This window comes from Biomphalaria glabrata, chromosome 9 (assembly GCF_947242115.1).
Source record: "Biomphalaria glabrata chromosome 9, xgBioGlab47.1, whole genome shotgun sequence".
NCBI classification, from domain to species: Eukaryota; Metazoa; Mollusca; class Gastropoda; family Planorbidae; genus Biomphalaria; species Biomphalaria glabrata.
In genome coordinates this window covers 35,307,847-35,321,212 of record NC_074719.1, presented here as the reverse complement: position 1 = coordinate 35,321,212, position 13,366 = coordinate 35,307,847, and the positions used below count along the sequence as shown (strand labels likewise).

The 13,366-nt window shown below is 37.8% G+C and overlaps 1 protein-coding gene across 1 annotated transcript in view; it reads left to right on the top strand.

The window, feature by feature from the left end:
* The window catches only part of LOC106061358 (adipokinetic hormone/corazonin-related peptide receptor variant I-like), a 96,912-nt gene that overhangs the window by 68,806 nt on the left and 14,740 nt on the right, over window positions 1–13,366 (top strand). The gene's annotated exons all lie outside the window — the stretch shown is intronic.

The window sequence follows — 13,366 nt, the reverse complement described above, 5'->3', positions numbered from 1 at the left end:
TTCTCTCTCTCTATATATATATTTTTTTTTTCTCTCTTTCTCTCTATCTCCTTTTCTCTCTCTTTCTATCTCACCTCCCTCTTTCTCCTTTCTCTCTTCCCCCCCTCTCTCTCTTTCTATTCCTTACTCTCTCTGCCTCCCTCTTTCTCTCCCACTTTTCCCTTCACTCTCTCTCTCTCTACCTCTCTCTCTCTCTCTCTTACTCGCTCCCTCTCTTACTCCCTCTCTTACTCCCTCTCTCCCTCCCTCCCGCACTCTTCCTCATCCTATCTCTCTCAATCTCTCCCACAGTTTGTCTCTCAAGTACGCACACAGAAAAACAGTCTCTTTGTTTCTCTGTTTTGTTTTGATGCAGACCTTTTATTTCTCTTTTGATGTTCAGTTTTTTGTTCAAACATTTGTTCAGATAAAGACCCCAAAAAAAATCTTTTGTCACCTTGTGATGAATGAGATTAGCAAAAAATGTTCTTAAAGTCAAAGTGCAAACTTAAAATAGTGGATTTAATCCTTACAAAGTGCAGCAGCGCTAAATACATTCTTTTCCTTGTCTTTGTTATTGTTGTTTTTAGTTTATCAACAAAATGAACGGGATTTCTAATTTCAGGGCCTTTTCTCCTTCTCTCTCTCTCTCTCTCTAATCTATCTATCTATCTATCTATCTATCTATCTATCTATCTATCTATCTATCTATCTATCTATCTATCTATCTATCTATCACACACTCTCTCTCTCCCTTTCTCTCTTTCCCTTTGTCTCTCTATCTCTCTGTACATATATATTATACATATATATGCGAAACACCACTGATTCGGTGATTCATCTATCAAAAGATCTTTTGAACCGAAAAAGGATTCTAATAAAATGTGTACTACTCAGGTACCGTTAACTTTACGGTCTTCTATAAAAATCAATTTTCATATACTTCTAATTCTAATCGCCGCAATTCGCGAAAAATTGCAAACGTCTTATTAATTAAGTCTTTGTTTTTGATTTTCGGTACCGGAAAGCTAAAATACAACTTTTCCAATGCACAAAATAGACGAAAGTATTTTTTTAAAGCATATTTACGTGTTTTTGTTTTAAATTACCTTACATAAGAAATATCTCCGTGAAGGCATGTTAGTGTGTACATAATTTTTAAAAAGTCGGTAAAAAAACTTTGTTGTATAAATCACCACTGCGGACTTTTTAAAAGCGAACCAGTATAAGGTTTAGAGGGCAATGCTACAATTTACAAGGTTACAAAGACAGTTTGTGTAGAAATACAAACACAAAAAATCGGTCCCCTGAAATTAGTTGAGGAAAAGTAAAGGCAACTGGTTGTTCTGATGAGGACATGACTCCCTCTTTAACGATTGGCCGTTGAAACAGATACATCATCTGCACTATAGATCGCATGGTCTGAAAGGGAAACTTTATATTCTACATTTAGTGTTAACATGTTGATTTATTGGAGTACAATTTACTATATGTGTATAATATGAGACATTGCTTAGTAGTTTTAAATTATATTCGACTTCTATTAAATAGAAAAAAAACACACTGACAAACAACAAAACATACACACTGACAAAAAACAAAACACACACACTGACAAAAAAAAAAAAAAACGTTTCGCTTCAAATGTAAGTAACTTATATGACAGAACATTTAATTAAGTAATAGACATTTTTAAGAACATTAAAAAAAATTAACCACTTGCTTAAATGAGTGAAAAATATTCTGAAACGTCACACCCCATTAAATAGTGTCCCGTTCTTTTTAGCGGCCCCCGAAAGACGCTATAAGTTTTATGTGGTCTGTCTGTCCGTCCGTACATCCATCCATCCGTCCCGATTACATCTCGTAAACTAGAAAAGATATTCCGTATTATTTTAAGTTTTGAAAGGGCTGCTGTGGACTGTGCTATTCGGGCCAATAGTTCGGGTTTTGTTCCCTCATTAGAGACAATAACTCCTAGGTATTTGAAGCTGCTAACACTAGTCAGCTTTTCACCTGCAATACTGATGCCCCTTTTAAAGCTCCGTTTAATTTTTTTTTCGTCATTTAGTTTCATACCATATGCTGCGGAAGTCTTGTCAATGCGCATCACCAGGGCAGATAGTTCTTCTGACCCTGCTAGGCCATCAATGTCATCTGCGAAGTGCATGTTAGTAATTCTTCTTCCTCCAATGCTAACAGTACCGTCATAGCCCTCAAGAGCATCTTCCATTATCCTTTCAAGGAAGATATTGAAAAGTGTTGTTGAAAGTAGGCAGCCTTGTCTTACTCCAACTATGGTTTTGAACCAGTCCCCAATATTATTGTTGAAGTACACCGCACTGGTGGCATCCTTGTAGAGGTTCTGGATAACTTTGATTATGTTTTTATTTATGTTGTACTTTTCCATTGTCGCCCAGAGTGCGCCATGCCCCCGAGTCATACTCGATCAAAAGCTTTCTTGAAATCAGTAAAGACATGGAAAAGAGGTATTTTTCATTGAGTATTCTGAGATTTAAGATTTGTTCTGTTGTGCTGCGAGCTTGTCTAAAACCCGCTTTTTCTTCTGATATAATGCTATCGGTTTTAGCCGATTGAATATAATTTATAACACATCTTTTCCTCAGTTAAGGATCTATAGTTTTTGTCTTGAATAGCGTTAGTTTTTTTCATGCTTTGAAGTAGTTAGGTTTTTCACTAGTGTGTACGCTTTTTTACTGTCATTCCTGTTAAGTCCCTGTTCAATTTCTTGACACTTATTCTCTTGAAGTAGTTAGGTTCTTCGTTAGTGTGTACGCTTTTTTACTGTCATTCCTGTTAAGTCCCTGTTCAATTTCTTGACACTTATTCTCTATCCATATTTACTTCGTTTCATTTCTTTTTTAATCCATTTGTTGACGCTGTTGTATTCATTGTCATATTTTGAGTCGGACAACTTTTTCCCTTTAAGCTCCCGTCGCTTGTCACAGAGTTAAAGTATCTCCTCCTGTAGGGGTGCAGCGGATAGTACTTTTTTATATTCGGCCGGAGCTGGATATTGCTGAATAGTAAAATATGATATTCGGCCGGAGCCGGATACCTACATGTCTTGTAAATAGCTTGTGTTGATGAACATTTTACACAACTGTTAAATTGACAATCGTATATTCGTACTGATTTTTTCCTTTATATACTTTATTGTTTTAAACTCTATTACTGATTGATGAACTAAAGGTTAATAGTATTTCTAAACAGATAGGTCTATCACAAACTAATCTGTGTAACATGAGGAGCTGTGTGTATGTACGAGGCCACCTACTGTAAAGGAGGAGAGTGGGATGGTCAATGTCAAATATGTAAATATATATTGAACTAGTTATTAATGTAAATGTCTCAAAAGTAAAGTGCAATCTGCCTTGTATAGTGGTCGGATGTATGTGTTCATGAATTTCAGACCAACAACTGGTCATCAGGCTTACATATTAAAGCCTAAGGATAGCTTCTGATTCCGGCTTTAAGGGCTACTGATAGTAGCTGTTAGTTAATAGTTGGACTCTGAAGCGCTGTATGTCAACCTTTTATTGTTTTAGATTATTTCATTTGCGACTAACAGAGGGAACATCAATTATACTTATTTATAGCCACACCCGTGTAGAGGTGTGGCTTGAAGGTGTCACCTGTCAATCAATGCACTCAATGTGATAGACTAAACAAATAAAAGGGGTGGAAGTTGTTCATATCTACCTCTGGAGATATACCTGGTTACCCATCTAGGGGTGGCTTGACGTCCAGCCCCCTAATAAAAATTTACTACCAAGTAAACAAATCTAGTTCCCTAGTAAGGTGTGACCTCTACAGAGTGTCAGAATACTGACATTAAACCTACGTCCATCGTATTTGACTTGTGGTCACCTGTCTATTAATGACTCAAGTGATGGAGTTAACAAATAAAAAAAGGGTGGGAGTTGGTCATCTCTATCCCTGGAGATATACCCGCACATCTAGACAGACGTTTTGTCAGCGTGATGTAGTTATGGAATATTACATGTTAACTTGCCCACTCAAAGTTCAAGACACAATTTTTTAATTTGCCAGCTATCGCTACTATGTATGTAATGCGAATTTATAATGTAAAGTTTTATGTCTATTTAGATGAAGACGCCTTGTCTTTGTACTAAAAGATACTTGGAGCATAGTCCTAGTTTTAAAAGCACATTCTTGTATTTGAAACATAAACGTTAATGCATTTCAGAACTGACAATATTGAACCATGTCCACTTTATGAATATTGGCGTTTTTATTGACGTGGAGATGTAGTTTGACCACATTCGACGGTTCCCTTTATTAAGCATTAAACTTCTTGTTCCACATCGTTTATCAGCGGCGACTACCTTTATAGTGTTGGCTTTTCGCCTGCGTTGTTTCGGTATTTAAGTGTTACCTTCGTTTAGCGTATCTGAAAAAGACCAAGCGCGGAGTTTTTACTATTCGGCCAACTATTTGGCAGTGATATTTGTCCGAAGCCGAATATCGCCGAATAGTGAAAAATAGCCGAATATTCGACAGGGAGAGAGACAGAGAGGGAGAAAGAGAGAGACAGAGAGGGAGAAAGAGAGAGACAGAGAGGGAGAAAGAGAGAGACAGAGAGGGAGAAAGAGAGAGACAGAGAGGGAGAAAGAGAGAGACAGAGAGGGAGAAAGAGAGAGACAGAGAGGGAGAAAGAGAGAGACAGAGAGGGAGAAAGAGAGAGACAGAGAGGGAGAAAGAGAGAGACAGAGAGGGAGAAAGAGAGAGACAGAGAAAGAGAGGGAGAGAGAGAGAAAGAGAGAGAGAGAGAGAGAGAGAGACAGAGAGGGAGAAAGAGAGAGACAGAGAGAGAGAGAAGGAGAGAGAGAGAGAGAGGGAGAGAGAGAGAGAGAGAGAGAGAGGGAGAGAAAACGTAACATGTTCACTGGCTAAAAGTTAAGTTCAGTGGCCAACTGTTAAAAAGGGAGTCATGTGATCATCACAAAGAAATAAGATTGTATCAAACTTTGAGCTCTTATGAAATGAGATTGTATCAAACTTTGAGCTCTTATGAAATGAGGTTGTATCAAACTTTGAGCTCTTATGAAATGAGGTTGTATAAAACTTTGAGCTCTAATAAAATGAGGTTTTATCAAACTATCAGCTCTTATGAAATGGGGTTGAATCAAACTTTAAGCTCTTATGAAATGAGATTGTATCAAACATTGAGCTCTTATGAAATGAGATTATACTTGCGCTACAAAGGAGGACCTTATCATTGTGGTTTATTCTAGTGAGTAACAAAAACAAAAGTTAAGTCTTGGATTTGTAAAAAATTTGAACTACACAGAGTGTCAGCTCTGCAGCAGTCAATCGCTTTCTATTGTGCACTATTTGCACCGACACTGATGTATTCCTTTATCTTCACCTCATCCTTCACTTTTTTTTTTCTTCTTGTCTATTGACAGCCGTCAACTGATAGCGTTATTTCCCTTTTTGCACCTACGATAACGTAATAGCTAAAAACGAAATTAAGCTATTTTTTTTTATCTATGAAATTTGACGGTGGTTCTTTTTAAAAAAAATAATTAACCCTTTAAGCTGTTTCAAGCCCTTTCATAACTCGATCATATCAGAGAAACATTTTTCTGTGATGGAAATTAAAGGGAGGGGGATATTACTGCATTGTTTTTGTTTTAATGTTGTTGACACCGTGCGATTCTCATCGCACTGAGGCAACGTGTTGGGAACTCTAATCTCTGATAACACGGTCAAGGAAAGCAGCAGTACGTTGCGGAGCTGCCCTGTTTCCGTACAGAGCTAATTCACCATGCGTACCAGTTTCTTTTTCACTCTAATATTGTTGTTAGCTAGAATGTCTTTTAACAAAGCTTATATCAACTCACTCTGTCTGTCTGGTAAAAAGTTTGTTCTTGTTATTTTTTACACACCCATTCTCGGATCAAGTTGAAACTTCGCACAATTATTCATTGACATAGACAAGACATGAATCAATAAAAAAAAGTAACCAATTACTCAATTATTTACTGGTAATTTATTATTTTATTATGTTTATCAACAACGAGGAAAATAATACTTCAGTATTCACAGATAAGGTAAATTTGTCGGGTTAAATCCCCTTAAATAATTGTTAACACTATTTCTCCCTCACGCATTCTCCGATCAGTTGATACTTTAAACAATTATTTATTGTACCTAAACATGAATCAATATACAAAAATACTCAATTAGTCAATTAACACTTGGTAATTTATTATTTAGGTTGATATCGAATAAGGGAAATAACTTCTACATTATTGCTAGATGTAGTTTTAAGGACGGAGTTTTTCCCCTTTAGATATTTTTTTTTTCGGTAGTATTTTATTTTATTTTGCTTGCTTTGGATCTTAATCCAGCTAGCTAGCTTCTTCATTAGGTCTTGTTCTAGTTACTTTATTAGATTATCTTCTTGAATCGATTCATGTTATCTTACTAAATTTTTTTAAGGTTATGTGATTGTCATCATGCCTCAATAAATATTACTTATATTTACGAATAGTCCCCTTTATAGGTCGCCGCTTTGAAATACGTTTGAAACAAACAAGATAACTAGACAATAGCTTATACTTGCATATGCCATGAGTAATTGTTTAAAGTTTCAACTTGATCCGAGAATGGGTGTGGGAAAAATAACGTGTACAAACGTTGTACTAGACAGACAGATAGACAGACAGAGCTTTGTAAAAATGGTCGAGTCTAATGGACCTGACCTTCTGTTTATTTTATTAAGCATTACAAGTCGGATAGCACTTGGTCAAGGACCTGACATGACCCGTTGGCCGTAGTTTACACATCACGGATGTATTTATCTATAAACGAATTTACACTTGATAAGGCCCTAAGCTATTTAACAAATTGTTACTGTTACATAAGATCTGAACGAAGTGGTCGTCTCCTTTCCATTAGGACTAAAACAGAAAGATTTAAAACTCCTTCATCCCACTTTCGGTCAGAGTGTTACAAGGTCAGCTGTCGTCATCGAGAAGTACATAGAAGTCTAATTCATAGAGCGCTGGTTGTGAATGTGTATGTGTTTCGTGAGTGAATGTTGTTTGAATTTTTCATCCATATTGTTTTTGTAAAGTAGTTACGCTGAGGTTGTCAATTGTAGTCAAACTGAATTTCCATTTTATTGGATCAATAAAATTATCTTATCTATCTTATCTTATCTTATATGAGCCCATTGTAGTCAACTAAAGTTTTTTTCCCTTTGCCTTTTCTTGATACAACATTTTCAGGAGGGACACACACGTGAGGCTTTAAGTTATTCCTTATGTTGCCTGAGGGTAAATCCAGCACAGTAACTATGTATTCGCTTACAGCTTAGGTAGACACTTCAACTGGGCAGGGTTATCGATCCTGGCAAGACTACAAATGAAGAGCGCATTAATACAAACAATCCTGAGATAGGTTTTAAACAGCGCGTTTCAAACAGTTTGCGCAATCACGAAAGAGCAGTTGATAACATTGTGAAAGCTTTTTACCAAGTGACATGACAGACGCCAATGACATTTACACGATGGTTTCAGCTAAAATCGGAAGACAATCTCTTGTTCTTTTTCTCACGAAAGCAAGAGAAAACTAAAGTCTAAAATAGTCTAAACAAAAAGATGAACAAGAGAAGAAGAAAAACAATTTTTAAACAACGTTAGAAAGACAATTTGTGTGGAAACACAAACTCAAAATCGGCCCCCAAATCAGGTTTCAATATTTTCAAAAGAATAGTGGTATTAAATTCTTTTAGAAGTGGTCCACCCTAGCAGGTAAAAGGCTGGTATCAATATTTTGAGAAAGAATATCATAATGAAATTCTATCAAAGGCAAATGACATAGAAGAATTGGGAAAGAAGGTTGACAGATCCTGTGTGGTGTCCCAAAGGTCCAGCAGACCAAGGAATAGGTTAAAGTGAATGTGAAGTCAGATGTGAACCTGACCTAACTGATGTCTTATAATGAGTATCTAATTGATCTTATTGTTTTGTAAAGGATCAATCTCTTAGTCACAGCCTCAGTCGTATCTGTCGGACCACAAGATGTCCCTCTATACTGTCCATACCGGTGTTCGCTAAAAAATCGCTGTTTGTAGTACGGTCTTGCCACCGTATGTCCATGATGGAGAGAAAACATCTTTGGTGAAAGCGTTCAAGAAGTCTTAGTTGCTTTCTGTGTAGTACCCTTGTCTCAGCTCCATATAGCTGAGTTGAGAAAACAACTGCTTGGTAGGTTTTATTGGGTGATTTCTGGAACAAGACTTCTGTTTTTTTATGTTTATAGATAAAAAAAAAAGAAGCGGCAGCGTATGCGAATTCGTTGACTGATGCAGCTTTTTTTTCCGAAAATAATTTGATGAATCCTTCTTTAGAATACTAACGCAACGTTTTAAAGTCTTTCTGCCATTTTAGTTTGTTAAAGGTAAAAAAAAAAGTCCTTATTTTAACCTAGAGATATGGCATCACTTAATGCTTCGTTCTGATGATTAAATGAATATACCAATTGCAATATTAATGTCTTAATGTTACCATTTGAGAAGTTACAGTGTAAAGACTTTCTTCCAAGCCAAAAGTAGCACAATACTTTTAGGCAAAAGATGCAATATAAAAGACTCGACTTCAGCTGAGTTTTTCTAGACTATCTTTTGTTATCAAATACAGACGTTACTTCATTTAAGAAGACGATTACGTCCTATGCGTGTTCTGTATGGGGACTTTTTATTCTAATCGCCAAATTGACATTTAGAACTAAAAGAACACGAAAGCAACTCTTTGGATTGGAAGTCTTTACCCGATCGTTCATTTTTGTCAATACACATGTTTCCAAAATAAGTCAATATCTTTCCTCAACAAATTATTCAACCGAGCGAGGCTCGGTCACCTAATATAAATATTAGAGAAAGCGAGAGAGAAATGTCCATGACTTCACTACTTTCATTGCTTTCTAATGACTTTGTCTGATGTAGCTACATCATTAAATGATGATTAGGATGGCTGCCTGGTCGTGCGGTTTGCTCGCTGGACTGTCGTTCGGATTTATCGACGGTCGAGGGTTCAAACCCTGCCCGCTCCCATCCCCCGTCGTCCTGCGGGAGGTTTGGACTAGGAAGTAAACTATCTTCAACTCTGAAGGAACATCCGAATTATGTAAAACATTTTACAAAACAATGAATGTGATTAAGTTATATTTTACAATTTAATCTTACAGCGTTTCGTCACGACTCTGTTCAAAGAGACTTATCGAAACTCATTTTCTTTTGGAATAACCTGAGAGAGTTTGTAGCAATAAGCTTTCGCCAGATCCTTAAAACAATGATTCCATCTCTTCAGTGTTGCTGCTCTTTCACAAGACTTTTTGCAATGGTATTGACTGAGTATTACGCACATCCTTTTTGGAGTCGAACTTTATTTCCAAGAATGTTTAGGGAGGTCAATATGCCATCTGAAGACTTGGCATTCTTCGGATGTCCCCGTGTGTACCCAGCTCTCAGGGTTGCCTGACATTGGATGGGGAAGTAAAGGTCTTTGTCCTGGATGTTTGGCATTCTCGATAAAAATCGGCCATGGAAACAGTTAAGCTATGCAATGCGTTCCGAATGGATCGTAATGTACATATGGGAGCTCTCCTGTTTACGAAACCATTATCAACTGACACTTGTACAATTTGTGTACTCATTATTTCAAGCATTTAATTAAATTATTTAAACACTTAAATCATCAATTTTTCTAATTTAGCCCATCAAGCGCTAAAAACACAACCACCACCCTTCCAATCCAAGCCCAACCCCTTTGGCATTTGATCTTCCCCATCTTGACACGTGCCACACTAGTCTCTTAACCAGAGTGCACTCCTTTCACCTACCTTGGCGAACATCCGTTGACCTCCACCCCCTCACTTCAAAGAACCCATTCAACTCTACGCCTCGGGCCACAGTTTCCCTGGTCGACTTGCGCTAGCCATTGTCAAGGTATAATCTCCCTTGATCTGGCCGAGCTCTAATAATCTCCCCTTCATATATATCATTTATTTATAAAAGCGCTTATTCCTGCAGTACATCCGGATATACGGATGTATGCAAACGCGACATGAAGCTCTTCAAAATCAACACTAGCAGCTGGAAACAAAAATGTCACTAGATAGTTCCACATGGTGAGAGAGCATAAAGGAAGGGTCTTGGATTGCAGATGCCATACACAACAGGAGCAGAAAGAAGGATGAAAATGCAAGGCGCCTGGCGACTTCATATGCCCAACCTGAGACTGCAGTTGTGTATCAAGGATTGGCCTCTTTAGTCACACAAGAAGTTGCAAAGGGAAGAGACTATTCCTTGAGACGTAAAAGCCACAGATGCAAATTCCTGCAGTATTGAGATATATGGCAAAGGATTTGCCGTTCTTCCAATTATATAAGCTTTGGTTTGTAATTATTTATTTTTTTGCCTTTTTTTGTTGAATATCCCCTCATACTTTTATGGACTCATAATATATTTTTTTTTTTAATATCAAACTTACATCTTTAGCTAGCCCGTGATGTAAGAAACTACTCCGCCTGCTGCCTCTTCTAAGAGTTCTGGATTTCATTGTTAAAACCTTAATAATCATCTCATCGAAGTTGTCGGTATTTCTCAATCTCCAAGCAAGTTTTGAGTTCTGAAGGCTTAACTTCATTGACGACTTCGATGAATTTTTTTTCATGATTCTAATTATCTCCCCTTGTTTACGGTTAGTTTGGCCGGTCTCCGTCAGTGGCATTAAAATGCCCGCCGAACCCACTTTAAGGGTAGATGTTCTTTCATGTTGACTTACGTGAATGAGGTATGAAAATAGGTAATTTTATGACCATTCTGTTTTAGTTCACAGTCTGTTTTAGTTTACAGTCTGTTTTAGTTCACAGTCTGTTTTAGTCTCTTGTTTACTAAACAGTTTCTTATTCACGTAAACAAAGTCAGCAAAATGAAATAGTTTATGCTATAAATTAAAGGATGACCTTTATTTGAAAAGATTATTACGTCTCATATAATCAAGTGATGACACAGGTGAGAGAAAGTTTGCAGACTTGTATTTCTTCATTATGGTTGAAAAACAAAACGAGTCTCCCGAAGTAGACATCATATGAGCATTTTTCGATAAGTCACAGACATGTTGATTTCCAGTTTTCTTCAATATTTTTTTTATTGATAACATTTTACAAATTGTAGAATATCAAAGATTCTGCAATGGAAGCTTACATAATGACGGTATAGTTGTTCACCAGCTTTATATTTCTGAAATGTAAGTGGACAGTACACTCAGTCTAAAATACTATGCCATATTGGTGAAATCGTGCGTCTAACTTGGTTATGTTATGATTAACGTAACTATTTGTAAAGTTACTTATTTTCTGAGTGTTTGGGCCACGTCATCCCCGAGGGAGTCCATCTCTCATGGAGATTGAACAATGACCAAGAGGCCTATTTGAATAAGTCGCTCGAGGATGGGGAAGCCCTTTCATCAAAACGGCTTGTCCAAATTGTCAGTCCTCCCAAAGCACTACGCGGTGACACTCTAGAATCTAGAATGTACTAATTAATCTGTGTCATTTTACGTCTTGAGAGATAATCTTTTCCCTTTGAAACTTGTTGTGTGACTGAAGAGGCCAATCCTTGATACACAGTTGCGGTCACAGGTTGGGCATATGTTATCGCCAGGCGCCATTGGCATGTTCACCCTTCTCTCTACTACTGTTATGTAAGGCATCAGCAATCCGGGACCTTTCCTTTATGCTCTCTCTCCGTGTGGATTTATCTAGTGCCACTTTTTTCAACAGTTAGTGTCGATTTTAAGAGCTTCATGTCGCGTTTGCATACATCTTAATATATCCAGCCGACCAAGTGGTTTGCAGAGGCGTCTTTAGTAAAACATGGGCCCAAGGGCGAGTGTCACACGCGGCCCCCCTGCGCGATTGTATACTCGGATCCGCGTGCCGTAATAGTAAACTTTATATACGGTATAACATCACGCTAACGGGCTCGTCCACCTCTAATGCTTTAGGTTGTATTAGTGTTACGAAACATAGTACCATACGACGGTACTTTACTATTCGACTACATTACGTAATACATTGTAATGATCCTTCCTACATGTAAAATTGAGCTTAAAAGATTTTGCCTGCAGTCCCTCTAATATTGATTTAACGGCCTTTAATTGAGACCCATCGTTCTAGAAGGCCTGGACACTGTCCTGCAACTCACAACCTTTGACAGTTTAAATTAATTGCTCGATGCCACGTCACAGGTCTGTACAACGTGGCAAGGAGCTATTGGTCTAAACTGCCCACATGTTGTGACGTTACTGGTCAGTGTTGAGGACTTTTATAACGAATGGTCTCACTTTAATCAACAATTGAACCCTCGATGGCCTGCTAACAACTGTCAACAAACAAAAATTCAAACTCTATGACCACATCACAATGTCCTTAGGGTTGGCAAAGACCTTCCTTGAGGGAACAGTACCAGGAAGAAAAAGAAGAGGAAGACAGAGAAGGCGATGGGAAGACAATTTCAAAGAATGGACAGGCCAGCCAGTAAATGAAATTCTATCCAACGCAAAAGACAGAGAGGAATGCAGAAAGATGGTTGACAGATCGTATGTGGTGCCCCAACGGTCCTTACAGACTAAAGGATAGGGGATGGTGAATCAATGTCACTAAAGTCTCAGAAACATTTTGCATGGAAAAATCAACAAACTAGAAAATAATCATTTCTGTTATCACGGGGGCAAGAGAGGGGGGGGGGGCTACCCCCCCCCCAATAAGGTCTCCTCTGTGGTTCGCTACTTCAAAATTTATCTTAACCTAGTTTTGAAAGAGAACTTCTGAAAAGTGCTATTAAAGAAACGATGCACGGTAGAGACATGAAACAAATGTGTACTGTAAGCGACTTCTCTTGGCGGAATGAACTTTACCTCTAAACAAAACAATGGACTTTTAAATCTAATAATCGATTTGTTTATTTGAATTGCCTAAAAGCTTCCCCCCTGCCCCCTATGAAAACAATCCACCAATGTAAGGAAGCTTTTCCGACAGCTAAAATCATCGACAGCCCCGAAATGTTGAAACAGTTTTCTTGTTGCATTAGGTCAAATATAAACACTGTTTAAAAATAATGGCATTGTCTTCTATTCCGATGATAAGGATGAGTGTATTGCTTCACATGCCCACCCAAACCAAGTTGCGACCTACATATTTGTTCACATCCAATGCTGACAAAGCCGTTGTCCGCAACTGGGGTTTATTCAAGGTATTTTTACGTCCTCTGAGCCTGTCCTCTATAAGGGCTTTCTCTGGACCTAAAATGTCTGTCACCCGGCCTTTG